Source organism: Triticum aestivum, chromosome 5D, assembly GCF_018294505.1.
Source record: "Triticum aestivum cultivar Chinese Spring chromosome 5D, IWGSC CS RefSeq v2.1, whole genome shotgun sequence".
Classification (NCBI taxonomy): domain Eukaryota; kingdom Viridiplantae; phylum Streptophyta; class Magnoliopsida; order Poales; family Poaceae; genus Triticum; species Triticum aestivum.
The window spans coordinates 486,872,809-486,885,801 of record NC_057808.1 but is presented as its reverse complement, the minus strand read 5'-3'; positions in this window follow the sequence as shown (position 1 = coordinate 486,885,801).

Genomic DNA, 12,993 nt, shown 5'->3' with positions numbered 1-12,993 from the left:
AACTTGAAAACTTCACAACACAAAACTCAATAGAAAATCTCATGAGCTCCGTTAGCGAAATAAAAAACACCACATTAAGGTACTGTAATGAACTCATACTTTCTTTATATTGGTGTTAAACCTACTGTATTCTAACATCTCTATGGTTCATACCCCCCGATACTAGCCATAGATTCATCAAAATAAGCAAACAACACACGAAAAACAGAATCTGTCAAAAAAAGAACAGTCTGTAGTAATCTGCATCAAACGTAAACTTCTGGAACGCCAACAATTCTACCAAATTAGGAAGTCCTAAGTAATTTTTTTATTAATCTACTGCAAAAAGAATCAACTGAAAAGCACATTTCTCTGATTTATGAAAACTAATCTCATGCGCGCAAAGTTTCTGTTTTTTACAGCAGTAGCATGATGAATCATTTTATTACTAAAAATAAACAAAAAAGCAAGAAACAAAAAAATAAAATTGGGTTGCCTCCCAACAAGCGCTATTGTTTAACGCCCCTAGCTAGGCATTGAGATTTCGATGATGCTCGCATGAAAGACAAGAATTGAAGCACATAGACAGTATCATAAAACATGTGACAAACACATCTAAGTCTAACATACTTCCTATGCATAGGCATCTTATAGGCAAACAAATTATCATAGCAAGCAAAAACTAGCATATGCAAGGAAGCAGAAAGAAACAATAGCAATCTCAACATAACGAGAGGTAATTTATTATCATGAAAATTTCTACAACCATATTTTCCTCTCTCGTAATAATTACATGTGGGATCATAAGCAAATTCAACAAAATAGCTATCACATAAAATATTTTCAACACGATCCACATGCATGCAAAGTTGACACTCTTCCAAAATTGTGGGATTAACATTAACTAAAGTCATGACCTCTCCAAACCCACTTTTATCAAAAATACCATAAGATTGAACATTCTCCAAATATGTTGGATCTAAAGTTGACACTCTTCCAAACCCACTTTCAATATTATTGCAAACAGTATTATCAATCTCATATTCAGCATGGGGCTTAAATAAATTTTCAAGATAATAAGAAGAATCATCCCAATCATGATCATTGCAACAAGTAGTAGACATAGCAAAACTAGCATTCCCAAGCTTAGTGTTTTGAAAATTATTAGCACAATTCACATCAAGAGAATTTATAGTAAAATCATTGCAATCATGCTTTTTATTCAAGGAGCTATCGTGAATCTCTTCATAAATTTCTTCATTACAATTTTCAGATTCACAAATTTCAAGCAAAACCTCATAAAGATAATCTAGTGCACTCAAATCACTAGAAATTGGTTCATCATAATTGGATCTCTTAAAAATGTTAGCAAGGGGATGAGGATCCATAAACTTTTAGCAAGCGAAGATGCAAGCAAAAAGAAGGCACATGGTAACACAAGATCGAACAAAAGGAGGGCGAAGAAAAGGCAAAGGTTTTCAAAAATCGTTTTAGAAGCGGGGGGAGAGGAAAACGAGAGGCAAATGGTAACTAATGTAATGCGAGGGATAAGAGTTTGTGATGGGTACTTGGTATGTCTTGACTTGTGCGTAGATCTCCCCGGCAACGGCGCCAGAAATCGGCGAGTTGTCAGGAGATTGATACGTCTCCGTCGTATCTACTTTTCCAAACACTTTTGCCCTTGTTTTGGACTCTAACTTGCATGATTTGAATGGAACTAACCTGGACTGACGCTGTTTTCAGCAGAATTGCCATGGTGTTATTTATGTGCAGAAACAAAAGTTCTCAGAATGACCTGAAACTCCACGGAACTTATTTTTGGAAAATAATAAAAATACTGGAAGAAGAATCCATGTGAGGGGGGCCTCCACCTGTCCACGAGGGTGGGGGGTGCGCCTGCCCCCCCTGGGCGTGCCCCTACCTCGTGGCCCCCCTGACGCTCTACCGACCTCAACTCCAACTCCATATATTCGTGTTCGGGGAGAAGAAAATCAGAGAGAAGGATTCATCGCGTTTCACGATATGGAGCCACCGCCAAGCCCTAAAACCTCTCGGGAGGGCTGATCTGGAGTCCGTTCGGGGCTCCGGAGAGGGGAATCCGTCGCCGTTGTCATTATCAACCATCCTCCATCGCCAATTTCATGATGCTCACCACTGTGCGTGAGTAATTCCATCATAGGCTTGTTGTACGGTGATGGGTTGGATGAGATTTATAATGTAATCGAGTTAGTTTTGTTAGGGTTTGATCTCTAGTATCCACTATGTTCTGAGATTGATGTTGCTATGACTTTGCTATGCTTAATGCTTGTCACTAGGGCCCGAGTGCCACGATTTCAGATCTGAACCTATTATGTTTTCATGAATATATGTGAGTTCTTGATCCTATCTTGCAAGTCTATAGTCACCTACTATGTGTTATGATCCGGCAACCCCGAAGTGACAATAATCGGGACCACTCCCGGTGATGACCATAGTTTGAGGAGTTCATGTATTCACTATGTGTTAATGCTTTGGTCCGGTAGTCTATTAAAAGGAGGCCTTAATATCCCTTAGTTTCCGCTAGGACCCCGCTGCCACGGGAGGGTAGGACAAAAGATGTCATGTAAGTTCTTTTCCATAAGCACGTATGACTATATTCGGAATACATGCCTACATTACATTGATGAATTGGAGCTAGTTCTGTGTCACCCTATGTTATGACTGTTACATGATGAACTGCATCCGGAACAATTCTCCATCACCGATCCAATGCCTACGAGCTTTTCACATACTCTTCTCTGCTTATTTACTTTTCCGTTGCTACTTTTACAATCACTACAAAACCCAAAAATATTACTTTTGCTACCGTTACCGTTACTTCCATAATACTTTTCTACTAAATACTTTGCTGCAGATATTAAGTTATCCAGGTGTGGTTGAATTGACAACTCAACTGCTAATACTTGAGAATATTCTTTGGTTCCCCGTGTGTCAAATCGATAAATTTGGGTTGAATACTCTACCCTCGAAAACTGTTGCGATCCCCTGTACTTGTGGGTTATCAAGACTATTTTATGGCGCCGATGCTGGGGAGCATAGCTCTATTCTTTGAGTCACTTGGGATTTATATCTGCTGGTCACTGTGAAGAACTTGAAAGACGCGAAAACAAAAATTTATCCCTCAACTACGAGGGGAGGTAGGGAACTGCCATCTAGCTCTGCACTTTATTCACCCTCTGTTTTGAGTAAGCTTGCGACACCTAAACCTGCTTCTGCTATTAATTCTGATATGTCGCATGTTATTGATGATGCCACTTCTGCTATGCATGATACTTATGATGAAACTACTTCTATGCTTGATACTACTGTGCCACTTGGTGAATTTCTTGATGAACAACTTGCTAGGGCTAGAGAGAATGAAATTATTGAAACTGATAATATTGAAGATAGTGATGATGAAGACTCTCCCCCTAATAAATATGAATTACCTGTTGTTCCTAAGGGTTATGTTATGGATGAAGAAGCTGCTAGAGCTATTTTAGCTTGCAATGATAGATATGATCTTAAGAAGTTATTAGCTAAATGGAAGCAGCAATCTCTTAATGCTAGAATGAAACCTGATCCTGCTTTTGCTACTTCACCTATCTGTGTTACTGATAAGGATTATGAATTCTCTGTTGATCCTGATATAATTACTTTGGTTGAATCTGATCCTTTTTATGGCTATGAATCTGAAACTGTTGTGGCACATCTTACTAAATTAAACGATATAGCCACCCTGTTCACTAATGATGAGAGAACTCGCTATTTTTATATCCTTAAAATATTTCCGTTCTCATTAAAGGGTGATGCTAAGACATGGTTTAATTCTCTTGATCCTGGTTGTGTGCGTAGTTCCCAGGATATGATTTATTACTTCTCTGCTAAATATTTCCCAGCTCATAAGAAACAAGTTGCCTTAAGGGATATATACAATATTGTGCAAATTGAAGAAGAGAGTCTCCCACAAGCTTGGGGGAGGCTTCTCCAATTACTTAATGCTTTTCCTGATCATCCTCTTAAGAAAAATGAAATACTTGATATCTTTTATAATGGACTAACCGATGCTTCCAGAGATTACCTGGATAGTTGTGCTGGTTATGTTTTCAGGGAAAGAGCACCGGATGAAGCTGAAATTTTATTGAATAATATGTTGACAAATGAAAATAATTGGACACTTCCTGAGCCAATTCCTGAGCCTATTCCTAAACCAACTCCGAAGAAAAGAGGTGTTCTATTTCTCAGTCCTGAAGATATGCAAGAGGCAAAGAAATCTATGAAAGAAAAAGGTATTAAAGCCGAAGATGTTAAGAATTTACCTCCTATTGAAGAAATACATGGTCTTAATTTACCGCCTGTTGAAGAAATATATGGTCTTGATAACCCGACACATGTAGTAATGGTAAATTCTCTCTATAGATATGATAAAGCTGAAATCCCTCCTACTAAAATTGCTAGCCAATGCTTGGATGAGTTTGATAACTTTATGGTTAAGCAAGAAGATTTCAATGCTTATTTTGGTAGACAATTAAAACAAAATGCTTATATGATTGAACACTTGGGTGATTATATGTCTAGAGTTAAAGGTGACCTTAAACTCATTAGTAAACATGCTTCTATGGTTACCACTCAAGTAGAACAAGAACTTAAAGCTCAAAATGATTTGCTCAATGAATTTAATAGTAAGAATAATGATTATGCTGTTAGAGTGGCTACTAGAACTGGTAAAATGACTCAGGAACCTTTGTATCCTGAAGGCCACCCTAAGAGAATTGAGCAGGATTCTTAGAGAAATAATTTAGATGCACCTAGTCCTTCTAAAAAGAAGAAAAAGAAAAATGATAGGACTTTGCATACTTCTAGTGAACCTATTACTGAACCACCTGAGAATCCAAATTATATTTCTATTTCTGATGCTGAAACACAATCTGGTAATGAATTTGAAACTAGTGAAAATGTTAAAGATGATGTTCATGATGATGCTCAACCTAGCAATGATAATGATGTAGAAATTGAACCTGCTGTTGATCTTGATAACCCACAATCAAAGAATCAACGTTATGATAAGAGAGACTTTGTTGCTAGGAAGCATGGTAAAGAAAGGGAGCCATGGGTTCAGAAACCCATGCCTTTTCCTCCCAAACCATCCAAGAAAAAGGATGATGAGGATTTTGAGCGCTTTGCTGAAATGATTAGACCTATCTTTTTGCGTATGCGATTAACTGATATGCTCAAAATGAATCCTTATGCTGAGTATATGAAAGAAACTGTTACTAATAAAAGAAACATACCGGAAGCTGAAATTTCCACCATGCTTGCTAATTACACTTTCAAGGGTGGAATACCTAAGAAACTAGGAGATCCAGGCGTACCAACTATACCATGCTCTATTAAAAGAAACTATGTTAAAACTGCTTTGTGTGATCTTGGAGCGGTGTTAGTGTTATGCCTCTCTCTTTATATCATAGACTTGACTTGAATAAGCTGACACCTGCTCAAATATCTTTGCAAATGGCTGATAAATCAACTGCTATACCTGTCGGTATTTGTGAGGATGTGCCTGTTGTAGTTGCAAACGTTACTATTTTAACGGACTTTGTTATTCTTGATATTCCCGAGGACGATAGTATGTCTATTATTCTTGGAAGACCCTTTTTGAATACTGCAGGGGTTGTTATTGATTGCAACAAAGGCAATGTCACTTTTCATGTTAATGGCAATGAGCATACGGTACAATTTCCGAGGAAACAACCTCAAGTCCACAGTATCAATTCTATTGGAAAAATTCCATCAATTATTTTTGGAGGTTTTGAATTTCCTCTACCTACTGTCAAGAAGAAATATGATATTCTTATTATTGGGGATGTGCATATCCCCGTTGAGGTAACATAGTGTTATTCGAAATTTATCCGGTTCCATGTTAGTCGGAATGAGTTTGTTAACAAGACTTGATCAACCTTGTTAGTGGATTCCTTTTGATGAGCATGAGATGGATGAAGTTAGAAAGCACAACCTTCTGGACCTTCCTTTTACTTTCTGTTATTTAGTTGAAATAAAGTAAAAATAGTATTTTCCTGTCAGTTTCCTGAATTATCCGTGCAATATAAAAATACCCCGAAATAAAAGTTCTCCAAATGCCCTGAAATTGGAATATGATGTTTTCTGGAATATTTGAGAATATCTGGCACTGAGCACATAGCAGGGGGAGCAAGCACCTGGCCACGAGGGTCCAGGGCACGCCCACCCCTACAGGGCGCGCCCCCCTGCCTCGTGGGCCCATGGTGGCTCCCCTCCACTTATTCCTGCACCCACACACTTCTTCTTCCTCCCAAAAAAATCACCATCTAGCTCAAGCACGAGTTCTAGCTCATTTTGCTGCGATTTTCGATCTCCTTGCTCAAAGCACCTCTCACAAAACTGCTTTAGGGAATTGTTCCTTGGTATGTGACTCCTCCATTGGTCCAATTAGTTTTTGTTCTAGTGCTTTATTCATTGCAAATTTGTGCTGCCTAGGTGACCATGTTCTTGAGCTTGCATGACAAATTTTTATGGTTCCAAGTAGTTCTAATGCATGATATAGGATCTAGGCACTTGTAGGAGTAGTTGCTATCAATTTTGTTGAGCTTGGTTCACTTCTATTTGAAGTTACTAAAAATTTCAGAAATTTTCCAGAGGAAGAAATATGTTTAGGAAAATGTACCATGGTGCACTACTACAAAAACAGCTATAGCCAATATGGACACTAATGGCACACTGTACATGTGGTGCGCCATTACTAAATACTAATGGCGCACCATGTGTTGGTGCGCCATTAGTGTGCAAATACTAATGGCGCACCACATCCACGGTGCGCCATTAGTAAAAAAAAATTTAAATTTTTTCAAAACTACTAGTAATGGCGCACATTATGTTTCAATTTTTTTTTCAAATTTTTTTTATTTTTATTTTTTAAACTACTAATGGCGCACCGTGGGACGGTGCGCCATTACTAGTTCAACTACTAATGGCGCACCACTCCCACGGTGCGCCATTACTAGTTGAACTAGTAATGGCGCACCACTCACAGGTGCGCCATTAGTAATTTTGTTACAACTTTTGTTTCAATTTTTTTTTAAAAACTACTAATGGCGCACGGTTGGGGTGGTGCGCCATTAGTAGTTGAACTACTAATGGCGCACCACCCCCACGGTGCGCCATTAGTAACTTGGCCCATTCCACCGAATGCACCCCCCCCCCCCCGGGACCGCCTTTTCAGTTTTAGAAAAAATAAAAGAAAATGATGGAAATGTCAAAAAAATAAAATAAAACAAGTTTTCCATGTGATATGTGGTCTAGTTGTTGGGAAAATTAACAAATATGAATTTCGACTTTATTTGCAAAATCTCTCTGGAATTTCTTAAAATGGGCATAACTTTTGCATACGAACTCGGATGAAAAAGTTTTTTATATGAAAAATCATCTACTCGAAAAGTTACATCCGAATTTAACGGGGGGAACCCCGTTAAACATTTTCAAAATCCTCAAAAACCTAACAGGAAAAAAGATACGGGGCTTTCAAGATCTAGAGGCAAAAAAATTCAAAAAATTTCAAACTTACTAGTGGCGCACCGTTTGCAAGGTGCGCCACTAGTAACAGAATAAAATATTGGTTTTGAATTTTTTTTTGGAATTTTTTTTTCAAAAAATGATTCCTAATATGACAGGGAAGTTTGAAATATTTTTCAAAATTTCATCATACTCATGAATATGAACAAAGTCCTAGACATCAACAAGGTTCAATAGGATTGATATGATAGATATATCAACAAGTGGCTGTTAAGTGAGGTTGAACTGGGGTTGGATAGAACTGCGAAGTTAAGCGTGCTCGGGCTGGAGTAGTGTGAGGATGGGTGACCTTCCGGGAAGTTTGACCACTTAGTGTGATTTGACTTGAGATTAAGCATATTGACCTGAGATTAAGCCATAGTGAAGGGAGATTAAGAAAAAATTGAAAAAAAAATTTGAAATTTTTTTAAAAAAATATTTCTGAAAAAAAATTGGATTGGAAAAAAATATTTTTTTAAAAAAATTGTTACTAATGGCGCACTTCTATGTGGTGCGCCATTACTAAGTCAGATAGTATCTGGTATACTAATGGCGCACCAGTGGTGCGCCATTAGTAATAAATACTAGTGGCGTGGTACTAGTGGCGCACCAGTAGTGCGCCATTAGTAGGCAAAATTGGTGCGCCACTAGTAGGCCTTTAAGGAAGCAAGGACCCAGGCTCGCAATGCGCGATGCCGATGATGAGCCACCAAGGAACGCTCCAGTGCGGCCTTGTGAATGGCCTTCAGAAGACTTTATGGATCGAGCGGGAATCAAGGAAGAATTTAACGCGTATTTGCGTAACGCTGATCTTGTGAGCTCCGAGGGGGAAAAGTGCCGCCAGTACCATTATCTCACTAGTTCCTTTGTGAGAAGGTTTGAATTTTCAGCTTCACGCAATTCTCAAACTGTCCTGTTTGATCTTTGTGAAAAATCTTATACTATGGACTTAGAGGATTTTACCACTGCTTGCAAACTTCCACAATGGGGTAGTACTAGTGAACCTCGCAAATCTGAATTTGGAGAATTTCTTACTAGTATAACTGTGGGGGAATCTAGAACATAACACAAGCTACCATAGGGAGCATTCATTTTCCTGCTATACATTATTTTGCTCTCTTTATAGGTAGGTGCATAAATGGTAAGGATAAAGCATGTCACATGTGTGTCCCTGGCCTCAGTATTCTTAGGAGTGCTGTGTTAGGAGATAAATCTTATAATTTGGGAGCCATTGTTGCACGTATGTTGCATCATAATAGATTTAATGGAGATTTCTTTGGTGGAATTTATGCAACCCGTTTAGCTGATTTTCTTGGTCTAACCATACGTGAAGATGATATTGAACTGCCTCCTACTTATCTAGACTTTAATGCTATGGTTCACCATCAGGTTGTCGAGAGGAATGAACCACCTCTCCAGTACAGACTAATCTTTGACAGGCGTCACGCCGTCAATATTGGTCTTCCTGCCCCTACTCTCTTTGACTTTCAGGAAAAAGGGAGACATTACATAACCAGAGAGGAGGCGGAGGAGTATAGGAGGAGGGCTGAGATAGCTCGCCTCCAAGCTGCAGCACACGATGTAATGACCGTTGCATCTCAGTACGACCCCAACTACAACTTTGGATATTCGCCAGGCCACCCGTGGCAATAAACCAACTTAGGCCAAAAGCCTAAGCTTGGGGGATTACGTATTTCTCACCGCCATTACATTTATGTTCACACACTCATTGCTAGATGTCGGTGCTCATACTCTTTCACTGTAATATCCATGCTAGTTTATTTTCTTTTTTCTTGCTTTCTTCTTGTGTGCTTAATAAACCTTAAGAAAAACCAAAAAATTAGTGTAGCTTTTAGTTAGTTTACTTTTCTTGCTGTAGTAGTAATAATTGAAAAGAAAACCCAAAAAGATTTCCTGATCTTCTTTTGCTTGTTGGGAGCTTTCCCGTGTAAATAGTTTTATTTCTTTTCTTTGGGGTCGATAGGAGAAGACCATGATTAAATTGTTGAAGTGGCTCTTATATGCATTATTGTTGATTTAACCAAGAGCCTATATTGCCTTGCCTTCTCCTGTTTATTGAATGCTTGCAGATTCCAGCTTAGTCCAATGCACGTGCACTCTTATTATTTTCACATCGTTTGGTCATGCAAGTGAAAGCCAATTATGACGATATATGATGGACTGACTAAGAAGAGAGAAGCTGGTATGAACTCGACCTCTCTTGTTTTTGTAAATATGATTAGTTCATCGTTCCTGATTCAGCCTATTATGCATAAACATGTTTGCAATGACAATTAGAGATTATATTTGCTCGTGCCATGCTTGATTAGCTATGAGTTATAATGGTTTACCTTGCGTGCCAACATGCTATTAAAATGATTGTGATGTGGTATGATGGGGTGGTATCCTCCTTTGAATGATTTAAGTGACTCGACTTGGCACAAATCAACATAGCCTTCACAATATTTATGTTCATGCACTACAGGAATCAGCTATTTTGCCGTCTGCCACGGCGGACGGCAAAGGCCTTTGCCGTCAGCCGCAGACGGCAAAAGGCTCCGGCAAAGTAAGGTCCGGCAAAGAGCTACTTTGCCGTCTGCTTCCGGGCGGCTGACGGCAAAGGGCCTTTGCCGTCTGCAGAGGACGGCAAAGAGAGCAGATGGCAATAATTGCGCTGTCAGTCCGTTAAGTGGCTAACGGCAGGCCTTTGCCGTCCGCCGCTGACGGCAAGTCTTTGCCGTGTGCCACTGATGGCAAACTTTCTAGTGTCTTTGCCGTCTGCCACTGTAGGCAAACTTTCTAGTGTCTTTGCCGTCTGCCACTGTAGGAAAACTTTCTAGTGTCTTTGCCGTCTGCCACTGTAGGCAAACTGACCAAATGGGTCAGCTCCCAGGAAGCACAGTTGGCTGCCACGTGGCTTCTTTGCCGTCTGCGGCTGACGGCAAAGAGCCCATTGCCGTCGGTGGCAGACGGCAAAGAGCCTGCATATTGGCTCTTTTTTCTGTTTTTTATTAAATCCAACAATCTTCACAGCAAATATATATGACATATATAGATATATTTCACAGGCCTATTTAACAGCAAACATATCACATATCCAGCACATAACTTTCATCCATTCATACATAAGCAAGTTCCATCCATTCATACATAAGCCAGTTCCATCCATACATATTACAATGCAAAGTTTCATCAAGATAGCAAGTTCCATCATAGCAAGCTAGAAGAATAATTGAAGAGAATGAAAGAAAAAACAAGCACTCCATAGCAAGCTAGCTTCCATGAAGTCAATGAAATCTGCAAAATGGCAAAATAAGAAAGTTAGAAATAGGTGACTAGAATAAGAAGACTAGAACAAGAAGAGTAGAACAAGAAGAAGACTAGAACAAGAAGTATATGTCATTTATGAGCTAACTTACGTGAAATGGATCATATATGAGCTAACTAAGTTGAAATGGGTCGTTTATGAGCTAGCTAAGGTGAAATGGATCATTTATGAGCTAACTTAGTTGAAATGGGTCGTTTATGAGCTAACTAAGGTCAAATGTATCGTTTTTGAGGTAACTAAGGTGAAATGGATCGTTTTTTAGCTAACTTAGCTGAAATGGATCATTTATGAGCTAAATTAGTTGAAATGGATCGTTTTTGAGCTAACTTAGGTGAAATGGATCATTTATGAGCTAATTTAGTTGAAATGGATCTTTTTGAGCTAACTTAGATGAAATGGATCATTTAAGAGCTAATTTAGGTGAAATGGATCGTTTTTGAGCTAACTTAGGTGAAATGGATCGTTTATGAGCTAAATTAGTTGAAATGGATCGTTTATGAGATAACCTAGGTAAGATGGGTCATTTTGGAGCTAACCTAGGTGAAATGGGTCATTTTAAAGCTAACGTAGGTAAAATGGATCATTTAGGAGCTAATCTAGGTAAAATGGGTCATTTTTGAGCTAACTTGGATGAACTGGATCATTTATAAGCTAACCAAGGTAAAATGGGTCATTTTAGAGCTAACTTAGGTAAAATGGATCGTTTATGAGCTAACTAAGCTAATTATGCAATTTTTGACATAAGTAAGCTAAGTACAGATCGTTTTAGAGCTAACTTAGGTAAAATGGATGGTTTTGGAGGTCAGTAAGCTTATTAAGTCATTTTGGAGGAGAAGAAGCTAAGTCTAGGTCATTATGGTAAGCATTGGAGGAAATAAAGCTAAGTCTAGGTCTTTATGCATGTGTTAAGCAAAACACTAGATAAACTTACCATGATCCAGGAGGTGTAGGAGCGGGCTGGCTCGTGTCGGTAGCTGGAGAAGGATCGTGCGATGCTTGTCTGGAGTTACGCTGCACCAAAGATCATTTCCAATGTCTTGTTAGCATGATGACACTCAAATGTTAAGACTAGCAAGTAATGTCCATTCAAATTAAACTCACCGTGGTCCCAGGAGCAATCACTGGCATCGGCGGAGCGGTCTGACCGGTCTTCTCGCACACAGACTGCACATTTGGTTTTGACGACTCAGTCATACTAGTTAGTAATGAGACAAACACTACATGAATGTTTTGGCTAATCTGCAGAAGAAACTTACCACAAGGAGCTCGTACATGGCCCTTGCCTGCATGTCATTCCGTGCCCTCTCCTCCTCCAACATCTTTGTCGTCCTCTCCTCCAACTCCCGCTGCCTCTCCGCCGCCTCCGCCAGAAGTTTCTCCGTTCTATCTCTCTCACTCTGTATAGCAGCCTGCAACACCACTCACATGACCATTTGTAATCATTGATGGAAGCGCACACAATGTAATGGAGAAAGATAGCTGAGTACGTATCACTAACCTTGATGGCGAGTTGGACTGGCCGTTCACGAGGCCTTATCTCAGGAGCGGAGCTCGACTGGCGCGCCTTGATCTCCGGGAGAGTGCTAGGACAACGGATAAGTCCATCTCCAATGGCTATGGAGCCATGGGACCTCCCGCCACCAGATATCATCACCAGCTCTGGATCAATGGGACCCTGGCTCGGGTTAAAGTCCTCCCCTTTCCTCGCCTTCCCCTCATCTCTATATCTCACGAGCTTGTTGTGGGAGGAGATGTTGGTGAAGTTGTTTGCATCATCGAGGTCAGACGGAGAGAATGCCTTGACTTTCTTGAAAGAGGCAGTGTGGGCCATGGCATACAGGTCGTACACCTCTGGCACCTTATCCACCTTATTGTAGCGTGCCTGAAAGAGAGAAACAATGTAAATTAGTAATTAAAGGGCTCAAGCTAGCATGATGAATGAATTGCATGAATCATGAAGCAAACCACATACCCAGTTCCGCCCGAACTGATATAAGTTGGAGCTGCCTTGATGGTGTGGCACACCTTCCATTTGGGCACGTTTGTCCTTGGCCTCGTTGTGGAGGGCTAGCCATTCTTTTGAG